This window comes from Pezoporus wallicus, unplaced genomic scaffold (genome assembly GCF_028554395.1).
Source record: "Pezoporus wallicus isolate ANWC-B61680 ecotype Strahan unplaced genomic scaffold, APGP_CSIRO_Pwel_v1 contig_7073, whole genome shotgun sequence".
Taxonomy (NCBI): Eukaryota; Metazoa; Chordata; class Aves; order Psittaciformes; family Psittacidae; genus Pezoporus; species Pezoporus wallicus.
In genome coordinates, this window is record NW_026641326.1 from 362,064 (window position 1) to 376,143 (window position 14,080).

The window sequence follows — 14,080 nt, forward strand, 5'->3', positions numbered from 1 at the left end:
TCCTTCACCTACCACACCTTCATGAGGAATGGAAACCCAGCTTCACCCTCACACCTGCACAACCTTCCATTGGCCTCATTTCCTCTCTCCTCCGCATCCTCCTACAGAAATGGGTCTATCTGTTAAACAGAGGTTACGAGACTGGCTTTTTTTTTGTGAAGTATTTAAGATGGCCTGTGTCTGTATATGAAAACAGGGGATTAGTTTTCCTGCAGTATCTGCATTTGGTGAAGATTACAGGAAACTATTTTGTAAAGGAAATACATAATTCTTTTGGTCAATTATTGCCCTTACAGTCTCTTCTTCCTTGCAGGCAAGCCTTATCCAGATTTCTTCATGGGATATTCAATATGTGAATTCATTTTCTGATTTAAATAAGAAAAAGAACCATATATACTAATAAACACTGAAGATTTTTGTCCTGATGCTGCAAAAAACTGTCTTGATCACACAGCAGTGAAACATAGAGCTAAAAAAACACCAATACAGGAAAAAAAACATTGTCGTTTGCATCCATCACAGTGAAACAAAACAGTCAATACCACCTTAACATGAAGCATAAGAATGTCAAAGTAACACCTGCTTGTGAAATGGTTGATTTTTATTAAATTGTTCCCTACTGAAAATGGTCCCATAGAAACTTTTAACTCTGCTTAATCAGTGCCAAAAAAAGGGGAAGGAGGAAACCTCAAAAAAGACGATTCTCATTTCCTTTTCTAAATGAAAAATGTCCATTTCATGAGGGAAAGGTCAGCTGTTAGGCAGAGTCCTGGTGCACTTTAGAGAACTTAAAACTTGCACCTGGAATTCCTCACATCCTAAATATTCGCCTCCCTCAACCCGGCTGAGAATTGCTGTTTAATACTACATCTTTGTCCTTCCATTACTCAGACAGTTGTGTCTTTCTCTCTCAGAATTTACTCTTCCTGTAACATTTTCTGGATTATATATGATAAATACTGTTTTATGTCATAATCCCAGCTAGACAGCTGGAGAAGCGTTAAAGAGATATTGTGACATGTCCAATAAATAGCCATCTAACTACATTATAAATAACCTAGAATTTAGTCCAATAAATATTGCAATAAATTTGGGTTTGTCAGTACATCTGTATAAATATCAGTAACAAGACAGTCCAGAAATGACTATACCAAAGAGCTTTGATTTTGGAAAAAGTCCATGTGCAATACTTCATTCCCCTCAGGGGAAAAAAACCCCTATAATTATTCAGCAAGCAATAGAACATGGCGAAAGGGAGAGATTATTGAACAAACTGCAGTGTATTTAGGTGAGAAAAAATGAGGCAATGCAAAGCAAGGCATGTTGAAATAAATGTCTATGGGAGTTGTGCAATCTTTGCATGCATTAAAAGAGCAATAATTTTCCACCTATTAATTAGCTGCTATTGCCAATACCACTGAACAAAATAGACATCAAATACCTGTTTCTTCAAGAGTGCATCTTGTATTGTCTGCCAAAACTTCTGACAAATATTCCAAGTATTTGGCTCACCACACAGTAGCCTTATCAATACCTGCCACATCAGTATTTCTTCACCTTCCACCCACATTTACCATCCTTTGGATGACAGAAGCTAAGAGCAGCTTAGCATGAAGTAGCTACTGTGGCCCTGGCAGGAAGGAGAGGTCTGTCCCCACCTCACATGCCTGATGCCAATGCCTGTGAGTGCACCACAAGGCCGACCACTGAACTTTGACTAGTGCCATCAGCCCCTGCTGCTCCATCAGGACCTAGGTTGCTCATCTATGCTCAACCACAGAGAAAAACGTTTTGCATTTCCGCTGCTCAAATTTGGACACCTTTAAGGAACCTCCCTGGTTTTGCTTTCCCGTTAGCCAAAATACCATTCACTCTCAATTATTGGTGATGACAATAGCTGCAACAGTTCTATGTTTATTCTAGTCTGTTTAGTTTAGCTTGGCTTAGTTTCATTTCTGTTTATAAACTTAGCAACAACAATAACAACAAAGTTTTCTGTTCAGAGGAGTCTTTTAATACCACTATGAGTTCCCTATTTATATCCTCCTGGAGCCCTGGGATCAGGAGATAATACTACCGGTTTCCCCCCATGTAAGTCCACTTACAAACAAGTTACGCAGTTGCTCCCTGTTGGACAAAGGATATGCATAGTCTAATACTTTCCACAGGGTCAGACTACTGGGTCATGTACTCCACCTTGGTTTCTGACTATTCAGTTCTGCTAAGTACTGTGGAAGCACTCAGTTAAGTTATGAGAAAAGGGGAACATTTCTTCTGCATTCTACTTCAGTCATCAGCAATGCACATTGAAGGCAATAAAGGTTGTCCAAAGGAACTGAAATTTTGGGCAAAGCACTGTAGATGTGAAAACAGCAATTTTCTGGGAGCCTACAGATCACAGCAGAAACATATCATGCGTGCTTACACTGGCAGCACAGTTGCCTTATCTCCTGTTCCTTGGAACTACATCACAGTGAACTTGGAGATCTCATGGGCTACACTGATTGACAAGAGCATTCCAAGAGTTGACATACCTGCAAGAGAAGAGACCAAAGCTGGTTGCTCTAATAGGTGATACCATTGCTCTTTCCATTCCCTCCATGGTTGTCGAGCCTTAGACTGCTGTCCTGGGTTCAGCAGTAGCAGTCATGTTTTTCCTTTGTGTTAACTGGTGCAGTGCTGTGTTTTGACTTCTAGCTTGAGAACAGTGTTGGTGAAGCCGATGTTTTCGGTTGTTGCTAAGTGATGTTTACCCTGACACCAAGGACTCTGTGAGGCTCATGCTCTGCCAGGGAGGAGGGGAAGCTGTGAGGAAGCAGAGACGGGGCACCTGACCCGGGCTGGCCGGGGAGGTATTCCATACCACAGCACGTCATGCCCGGGGTGGGGGGTGACTGGGAGTTACCCGGAAGGACAGGAGCTTCCAGGTGGAACTCGTTTTCTGGCCGGTGGTATCATATTCTCTTCCCTTGTTATTTTCCCTTATCATTGTTTTAGCTGATAGTAGCGGTGGTGATTTGTTGCTGGACTGTTCTTGTCTCAACCCGTAGGAGTTGCACTCTCTTGATCCTCCTCCCCGTTCCTCCGGGAGCGGGGAAGGGGAGAGCCCCGGTGCAGGGGGGGGGGGACGGGGGACGGACACGGACCTCGATTGTTGTCAGCTCGGCACCACTCACTGGGAGTGAGTGAACAAGTTACCTGACTGGGTTTAAACCATGACAACTGCCCCACACTTTCCCCACACATCCCTCCATGAATGTCTGCAACATTTTCTTGCATTTGACAGTCTCCAATCTCTGTAGATGTCTAAGCATGGAAGGAACTGTCTCAGACTTGTTCAGATTTCATATGGTGCCATCAAAATCCATTCAATCTTCTCCAGTTATGACCACTTTCCTGCCCAGGGAGGAGCATGACACATACATAGTGCTGATCACATCTGGCTGTTTTCTCCAGGTGGGATCTAGCTGTTAGTTTCACAAATAAACACAACACAGACCATATTGACACACTGTCCTGTTCTATCCATGTGGTATTCCAAAGAGGGACAGCTTTCGGAAAAAGGCTGAGCTGCCTCTTGAGCAGTGAAACGTTCTCAGCAAAGTATGGGACAGGCAGATTTGAAGCATGTAGGTACAGAAGTTCCTCTTTCCATTGGCTGCTTTAAAGCACAGTCTCATCAAACACAGAGGGTAGATGCAGGGAAGCATGAGCCTCAATTAATAGGTCAGAGCCTGCACACGTCTAATTATAAACCCATTTGGCCCTAGCCTAAACATCCTAATCTTAGTACCCAAATACACAAGTCTGCCTGGAGCGACACAAAACAACAAAAACCCATACGGTGATTTGCCAGCCTCAAACCATTCATGCTGTTCTTTCGGTTATCACAGTTTATTTTTTGAACATTGTGACTCCAGAAGGCTACTAGCAGAGCAGTAAAGCACCACAGAGGATACAGTGATTTGTGACAAACCACTTCAAGGACGAGCGAAACCTTTTCAAAGTTTTCACTGTCTGTCTCTGTGTGATGTGCTGCAAAGGTCAATTTGTTTTGAAATCCTCACTTTCAATTTGCATTACTGATCAACCTAGTAATTATAAATGTTAATCTATTCTTCAGTGGCCTTAAATTCAGAGATCGAGACTGCTCAGCTAAATAAAAATTCCATCTCTTCCTGTGATTTATTAAGACTTGAGTGATACCGAGAAGCCACTGAGTTAGAGCACTGATATAAGCATGCTTTCAAGGCACATCCTTAATTAGTTTTAAAGCAGGATGGACCAATTTATATCACTTTGATTTAAGTCAGTTTTCTTAATTGTGGTTTAAATCAGAACCAGGAAATAACAATTTAAGTAACTAATTTGCATTGCAATTTTGCCTTCTAACAGATATTCATAAGAAAGAGTTATTCTCAGAGACTGACAACTAATTAGAATGTTTAATTGCAAAGAAAGGTGGCTTTGAGGTTGCATTTAATATTTGTTTTTGTTAACTAAGAGAACACATCAAAACCATGCTTACGTCACCATATACCTCAGCATTTATTTTGGGGTTTTATTTTTACATTTGATTTGGGAGAAAACAGGACATAGCATTTTTAGTCACCCGATGAACCTCTTTAGTGGTGCTTTGTGTCATGCTGCTTCTGAACAACAATATCCAGAAGAACATAATTGTTTAAGTAGAACTACATTGTGTCTTGCATATTTTAGGAAATATTATCAAAATATTCCTTGGATTTCAACGTAGTTGGTGCATCTAACAGTGCAAATATTATCAACAAACAATCAGCTGTGCTATTTTTTCCTTGCTTCCATGTTCTCCGAGATCAGGATTAGTCAGACACACACCCCACCACACACACCTTTTGCTCATAATATGGGAGAGGATAAACAAATTTTCCTGTTCTTTCAACTCCGAGTTCTTTTCCCAACTTGGAATATTCCAGTCATTAAGTGATGTAAACCAGATAAAATAGAAAGAAGAAAATGTTCTTTTTTGCACCTGCAAAAAAAGGCTACAGCTGTCAAAAGCTAGTTTATTACTCAAGAAGCTCCAATTCCAGGTGTCTAACTAGTAATTTCTCCAATTTAGTAATTTGACATTCTTCAGTTGAGTTATTCACTGCCAATATTCTGTTATTTTTATGTAAGGGTTCATTAATAAGAAAACATAATGTTGTGCTAGGCATTCAAAACAAATTCAGGCTGTCATCATCCCAGAATACGTGTGTTCAAGTTTAGTTTTAAGAGGAGAAAAATGTTAATTTGAAAATTAAAAAAAAACATGCATCTGTGTTGTAAAAATACACACAGGTTCTCACCACTAAGGAACAACTGACAAAAGGACAAGAACCTGAACAGATTAACTCACAGCTGCTTTAGAAGAAAGCACAACAAAAGCACTCCACAGCCTGAACGTTGCTATGCACAGGACAGAATTGTCTTACAGACAGAAGAAAGAATCGGAGAAGATCATGTTTTGTTGCATGATAAAGTATGATTTGTACCAGTTGCACATAACAGAGATTTGTCCCTTGTAACTATTTATACCAGCCCGGAAATAAACTCTCTTCTCTACACACCATTATTCTCAGATATGACAGAAAGGGCACAGCTCTAAAATCAAAATTCTTTATTAACTCAAATACTTATTCTAAATTCTAACCCTCTACATGATTAGAAATTAGTCTACTAAATTAATGTGACTGCAGTGAAAGGGAACTTTCCAACTCAATTACTTGGTACAAGTCTAGAGCATAGTTTCTGAAGCCAATGACTTTTTTTGGTAGTTCCTATCCCCACTGGCAGGAGCAGGACATCAACCCTCACTGCTCATAGAGGCTGCCAGGAGGGCAGGACTGGGGAGTACTCACCTCCACCTCTGAGCAATGGCACTGTAACTCCTCAAAACGAGCTTTGGAGCTGTTCTCAATGCTATTCTCAATATTTGGCACTAGGAAATCCTGTTCCATGGACCAAAACTTTGCAGTGTAACAGAAGCCCAGCAAGGGAGCTCCACACTGCAGTCTTCGCTGTGGGTTCACACTAGATGTCCTTCATGCTACAAGCTCTGGGGGCTGGCTAAAACACTGCACTCATTTTCAAACTGTTTTCTGTAATAAAAGACATTTGTTTTAATTTCTGCACTGAAGTGTTGAAGGTGATGTTGAAGACACCACCTGGTACTCAGTTACCAGTGCTAAGCTGGTCCTTAGCTCCTGGAAAAGGATTAATTCCCCTGTAGGGCAAGGACTGGAAGCTAAATTAAACAAGCAAGTTAGCTTTTCACCAGTTCTGATTTTACAGCACAGGAACAGGCACATCAAAAAAGGACCAGGCAGGCACACGCCTGGGAGGGAGCAGGATGAAACATCCAGCTAACTTTCTGTAAGGCCCTAAAGAGAGGTGCCAGAAACAGTAACTCAGGAGCTGTGACCATGCTGCAGCTAAGGGTGTACACCCACGAGTTCCCTTACATCTCCCTTTCTGCTGAAAGCCACTGAACTTTACAATTCCTATACACAAGTACCAACCTACCTGGAAATGACAACTCAGATGTGCAGAACAGACAAAAGGGATCAGTAAATATTGCAGCCCTGTATTTGGACTGAGATATTAATTCCAATGAACATTCAAGACAAATTAAATACTTTAAAACCTTAGTGAGTACCTACATTAAGTTATGTCTGCTAAAGCCATCAAGTCTGCAAAACTTGCTTAGAAGAATCATAGCAGGGGAAGCTCTTGACACACTGATGTAATTTTTCATGTTTTGGAAAAAATAGGAAATTCCAGCAATCATTGAATCCAGTTTAAAAGCCTTTCTGAAAGATGTGCATTAGTCAAATATAAACCATTAAGTAAATACATGGAAAAACATAATGCCCTTGAAGAAATAAACAAGTGATATATACCATTTCAGACTAAACAAAATAGCTGTTCTCTCTTAGCCTTGCACTATGTTTGAAATCATTGGAAAGCAATTCTAAAGAAAAGATTGGATTATTGACTAAAATGGAAGAAAGTGTTCTTTCTCCCTACAACTCATGCCTGAATCAATGCAGAGTATCTTAAAGCCTGACCTACCATCTTGCTTTAATCCATTCCTGCTGATAGTGGAAAAATGCTGTACAAAAGCCCACTGTATCTGGTCACCAGGAAATCACTGCTCTATACAAGGATCCCTCATTTGGATCACAAATCAGGCTGCCCCTCCCAGACAGCACTTGATGAGGCAGATGGGGAGATATCTGAGGATCCATGTACTCCCCCCTGACCCTGGCAGTGAGGTGGATCCCCGTTGAAATAAGCTTGGCATGCACCAAGAGCCAATGCTCAAACAACACTGAATGTGGTACATTTCATCCCAACCTGACTCCAAATTCCAGTTGGCTCTCCTGCATTGTTGAGAAATCAGCTAAATGGTGGAGGCAATCAAAATGCCTTTGCTAGCTAGATACTTCACCTCCTGTTTGGGGAGGGAAAACAGCAGAGTAGAACTAGCTGACATCAGGAAAATTGAGAAGCTGTAATTCATATAGAATTGGCCCAGAAATAATCAGATTCCTAACCCCTTTATTTGTTCCTGGACCGGATCCATTCTGACCAGATAAACTCCTCCTCAGTACAATACACAGCTTTGCACATTGATGTAATGAAGTGATGGGTCACACTGGTGTTATCGTATCCAGGATTTATGAGGAGACATCATTGCCTGAGATCAGGAATTGGAGGGGGCAGAGATATTTCAGTTCAGCTCTGCAAACATGTCTGTAAGACATGTTTAAATGGGTGGGATGAAATCAGTCGAATTAAGGTGCTGTGCATGGGTGTATCTCCAGTGATCTCAGAGCAATTCCAGTGCACATCAGTACAGGATCTGACCGGTTAGGAATTAATGCATAAACTGGGTACGTCTATTATCAAAAGCAGGCACACCTCCTACAGGTAATTCAGAATATTTCCCCTCCTTTCCTCAATATAAAATGCTCAGTTCAACTACAAAAGCTGCCTTCCCTGCTGATCACCTCTTGTCTCTGTTCAGCATGTTACCTGCATTCTTCATTCAGCAGCAGCTGTGCAGAGTTGGTCAAACATTCCAAGTTGTTTGTCAAAGTTTGGCTAAGGCTTTTCATCTTCCTGCTTTCCTGTGAGGTGCCCAAACATAAGTCATCTCTGTTGGCTTTTGGAACAGATTAATTCAGAGCACAGCTTCAGAACTGGCAGGTAATCAGTTAGCTGGAGTTTAAAGTGAAGTATTTTTCCCTAACAAGGGCAACCAAAAGGTGGCAAAGGTATTTCTGAATTAGCACATTTTAATATAGGTAATACATTTCCTAGAGCCACATCTCTAATGCCACCTCACGGGCATTCCTTCGCTAGGGGTGATCTGAAAAGCCACTGTAGGTGACAGAAAACTAATCAAAATGGAGGGTATGATTTATCACTTCTCAAATGCATGGGGGAATATTAAATTGTATCCTTAAGATTTCCATCCCTGAAGCACACGGCACCCTGGATCTATGGATACAGGAGAAAACCTCCCACTAACATCACTCCCGCTTATTCTCAACCTGTTAGATGTTACTGTAAGGGGTTGGCACCAAAGAGAAGCTATAGGCATCAAGAGCCAGGCCAGGGGTGCAGGGGCTCTTTGCAGCCCTCCTCAGCCAACTGGTAGAGTAATACAGGAGAAAGGGCTGGTCTGACCACACACAGGTTTTGCCACACAGTGCAGGGGGAAAGAGAGCATACCTGCAACATCTTGGATCCCCGATCTATAGCCAGATAACAGGTAATAGGAGTCTTCCATAAAGATGAATTCCATGGAATTCTTTAACATTAATATCTGTCAAATAATTAGTTCTATACTGTGCTCCTAGGAAATAGGCTATTCATGTCAGCATAAAGAAGTACGAATGCCATTTGCAGATAGGAATGCCCGTTAACCCCCATCCTGAAAATGCTCATCTCTACAAGACAGGAGAGAGGGCAGCATGGGACCTGATCTCACTGCCAGTCAGTGGCAACCTGGGTCCTATTTTTCTTCAAGAGTTCTCACGCCAAATTTATGCCCAATTATGCCCAAGTAGATGCACTGGTGGTTGAGTGAAAATTAGATGGGTATGATCAGGATTGGTTTCCAGAGAAACAAAATGGTGTAGGCACAGTTATTTATCACAACTATTTTGTTTTTCTGGGAGGGGGGAAAAAAAGGAAAGATTTGAGTTATAGCTATTTGATGGGTAACATTGCAGTAGACAGATTAGTCCCTGTAATCCACTGGCACCATCAGCAGAGAAGTAAATCAAACATGTTTTTATTCATCTTGTATATCTATTAATACAATCCATTGCAATGGTTATTCAATATTTATGTTGTCTGCTTGAATTAATGCATATTTCATTATCTTTTCAAAAGTAGGATAGTTGAAATAGTGCAGCATTGCTTTTTATTTGACAGAGCTTTAATCTTTTGCTCATCGTGCTTTTACCTGAACTGTTGTTTGAAAAAAATGAATAAATGAGGTTTTTGCAAGATAAGGATTTCCCATATTAGAATTCAGCTGGTCATGGTATCATGATAGATCTGACACTTCTAATAAATAATAAGAGTGTGAAGATCTGTTTTTTTCACTGCCTGTATTACTTTGAATGAATAGCATCCACCATACTGAACAACATTTAAAAGTGCTCATACTGTAGCCAAAATAGTCAAATTCCACCCTTTCAGAAGATAATCAACTGCAGAGGTAAGGAAAGACTTTCCAGTCTACTTACAAGAGTAAACATTGTTTGTGGCTCATCTCAGCCAGTCATATCTACCATGGTACTCTCAATTTGGTACAAAACATCACAGAGAAAAATAGATCAGATTTCTCTAAATCATTAGAATATGCCTGCTGCTGCACTCCAGCCTTTTGTCGTTTGACTCACACTGAGTTTCCCAACCCAGCATCTTGTTCCATTTGGTAGGGAAGAACCAGCTGAAAGTTAGACTGGAGGAGAAAATCTGCAAACACAGACCTTGAGAGACAATCATCTGCCCCCTTGTAGGTGCCCACAACCTCCAGGGTGTGGGTGAAAAGAGGTTTGCAACTATGGTGACTGAAAAACCTTGCTCCTGAAACAGCCTTGTCATATACTTAAGTCTGGATCCAGGTCTAGGAAGACAAAAGAGACATCAAGAAGACATCAGGAAGGTTCAGGAAGATATCATCATGATCCACAATGCGTGCTTCAGAATCAGTATGGATTTTGCACCACTCTTATTTCATGTAAGAGGTTTCAAATGAAGCACTTAGAATGAACTTAACTGAAAATAGAAACAGAAGACAGCTCTTATTGCTGTTGTGCCATAATCCATGCTACCCCAAACCATCCTCTGAGGCAAGAAACTGAAAAAACCCATCAAGGAAACAGCTCCATAAAACAGAAAAATAAAGTATAAACAGAAAAATAAAACCAGATGCCAACGTGTACCCAAAGGAACTATTAAAAGTAAAATGTCTGTCAGTATAGGATGCTCCATTGCACACATCTGGTGCTCTCAGCAATACAGAACATTTCTTTAATTGCTACACCTGAGACCAAGAAATAAACCTAGGGACTGATCTCAGTGTATATTGAGACAAGTGGAGATGAGTAGCAGCATGAGGATTTCATTTGTCAATAATCAAGCAGTTATACATTACTGCATTAAACAGATATGGTCAGGATACAGCCATGTGTCTATAATTTTATGTCTGTTTTGTAATTCCTTCTGGTGCCAGAATTTGAGAGATAACTGTGATAAGCCTCCCATTTGGTATATATCATCCAATATTTTTTTGCACAATCCAAGATGTCAGTACAACTACGTTCAGTAGAAAAGGCAATGGACTAGAAGTCAAGGGAGCTGGTCTGACTCCAGACTGCCTGCCCTGATTTTGGCTGGGATGGAGTTACTTTTCTTTCTTAGTAGCTGGTACAGTGCTGTGTTTCAGATTTAGTATGAGAATAATGTTGATAACACACCAATGTTTTAGCTGTTGCTAAGTAGTGCTTACCCTAAGCCAAGGACTTTTCAGTTTTCCCATGCTCTGCCAATGAGGATGGGCACAAGAAACCAGGAGGGAGCACAGCCAGGAAAGTATCCCTCTGAACTGGCCAAAGGAGCTGGCCAGGAGCCACTGATCACTGTTTGGGAATGGGTTGGGCATCAGTCAGTGGGTGGTGAGCAATGGCATTGCGCATCTCTTGTCTTTCTTGCATTTTTTCCTCTCTCTTTTTCCTTTTACTGTATTTTACTGACTTTGAATTATTAAACAGTTTCTCTCATCCTGCAGGTTTTGCCTCTTTCCAATTCTATTCCCTATCGCACTGGGAGGTGATAGGAGTGAGTGAGTGGCTGTATAGCCAGCTTTAATTGCTGGCTGGTGTTAAACCATGACAATGCCACTTCTTCTCATGGGGTTGTTGCACATAACTGAACTTTTCTGTTCCTTTTTTATTTAATCAGGATGTAAGTACCAGCTACATGTTTAAACAGCACCTTGCATAATGGATCCTTATTCTCTCCTGGGGCCTTAGAAATGTGCAACTTGTCCACTGAAATTCATAACAGACCTTTCTACACAGCCAATACAGTGAAGCCAATGTACTGATTGAGAGAAAAGGTTTCAAAACCAGGCACAAGGCAACAAAGGAGATAACTACCACTACTCTGAGAAGCTGCTTGATATTTCTAAACTGGAAAATGAATTATTGGTCCTCTTCTATCGCTCAGCATCTCTATTACCTTCACCTCTCAATAAGATCATAGAATCATAGAATAGTTAGGGTTGAAAAGGAACTTAAGATCATCTAGTTCCAACCCCCCTGCCATGGGCAGGGGCACCTCACACTAAACCATATCACCCAAGGCCTCGTCCAACCTGGTCTTGAACACTGCCAGGGATGGAACATTCACAACCTCCCTGGGCAACCTGTTCCAGTGCCTCACCACCCTAACAGGAAAGAATTTCCTCCTCATATCCAATCATCTAAACTTCTCTTGTTTAAGTTTTAACCCGTTACCCCTTATCCTATCACTCCAGTCCATAATGAAGAGTTCCTCCCCAGCATCCCTATAGCCCCCCTTCAGATACTGGAAGGCTGCTATGAGGTCTCCACGCAGCCTTCTCTTCTCCAGGCTGAACAGCCCCAACTTTCTCAGCCTGTCTTCATACAGGAGGTGCTCCAGTCCCCTGATCATCCTCGTGGCCTCCTCTGGACTTGTTCCCACAGTTCCATGTCCTTTTTATGTTGAGGACACCAGAACTGCACACAATGCTCCAGGTGAGGTCTCACAAGAGCAGAGTAGAGGGGCAGGATCACCTCCTTCAACCTGCTGGTCACGCTCCTTTTGATGCAGCCCAGGATACGGTTGGCTTTCTGGGCTGCAAGTGCACACTGAAGCCGGCTCATGTTCATTTTCTTATCAACCAACACCCCCAAGTCCTTCTCCACAGGGCTGCTCTGAATCTCTTCTCTGCCCAACCTGTAGCTGTGCCTGGGATTGTTCCGACCCAGGTGTAGGACCTTGCACTTGGCATGGTTAAACTTCATGAGGTTGGCATCAGTCACCTCACAAGCGTGTCAAGGTCCCTCTGGATGGCATTCCTTCCCTCCAGGGTATCAACCGAACCACACAGCTTGGTGTCATCGGCAAACTTGCTGAGGGCACACTCAATCCCACTGTCCATGTCAGCAACAAAGATGTTGAACAAGACCGGTCCCAACACTGATCCCTGAGGGACACCACTCGTTACTGGTCTCCAGCTGGACATTGAGCCATTGACCACAACTCTTTGTGTGCAGCCATCCAGCCAGTTCTTTATCCACCGAGTGGTCCATCCATCAAATTGATGTCTCTCCAATTTAGACACAAGGATGTCGTGTGGGACAGTGTTGAATGCTTTGCACAAGTCCAGGTAGATGACATCAACTGCTCTACCCCTGTCCATCAGTTCTGTAGCCCCATCATAGAAGGCCATCAAATTGGTCAGACAGGATTTCCCCTTAGTGAAGCCATGCTGGCTGTCACCAAGCACCTTGTTGATTTTCATGTGCCTTCCAGGAGAATCTGCTCCAATATTCTGCCAGGCACAGAGGTGAGACTGACTGGTCTGATGGCAAGAGGTTCCTCAACTTTACCTTTTTTTAAGTGGTGTGAGTCCATACGAAAAGTACTTTAATATTACTGTTAAAATGTTCACATCCTCATTAGAAAAGATATGATTGGCTCTGAACCCAAGCTGAATATTCTGAAACAGATTTTAATAATTTCTCTGAGTAACACCAAGGTTCATCTTCTCATGACTCAATTTGCTATAGCTTGTCCTTTTGTGAACAACAGCACGTCATCTCCCATTGCCAGCTATTATTACCTATACATTTTTCAGCTGTATTTTGTGTTAACCTGGTGACCTACTACTCCATTTACCCCAATTTTGAGTTCTCATCTCTGTCATTACCCAAATCAAGAATGACATCTCTTGAACTATGGTGACTGCCTTAGAGTTCCCTCATCCTCTGCAAAATGAAAAATGTAGTCATTCATTGCCTTACAGCACATTTAAGGTCTGGAAAAGATATTAGGTTCCCAAGTCTCATCTTTCAGGTTGGTACTCAGGTACATGCTCAAAGGTAATCACATTCTTAGGGCATACCAATACTAAGCACATGATTCAGACATCTCCTTAAAAGAGTCACTAGGTTTGAGCAAACCTGAGGCAGTTCAAATAGTCTCTTTTCCACCCAATTTGCCCTGCTTTGACGTGAATTATTAAGAAGAAATACTTGAACTAAAAAGGAGACTGGACATTTATTTAAGTGGCAGATATATTCCCAGCTATGATGGCCCATTGCTCTGATTAATAGCAGTGCAGCCAGAGAAGAGAACTGTGGGAAGTGTTCAGCAATCAAAGCCATCACTCCTGTCTGTTGTGATCTGACTGCAGTTTTTGGCAAGTGTGGGCATCAGTTTCCTGATTTCATTTTTTATAGAGCACAAGCAGAACAGAGGACCAACAGCTCAGTTCCTGAAGACC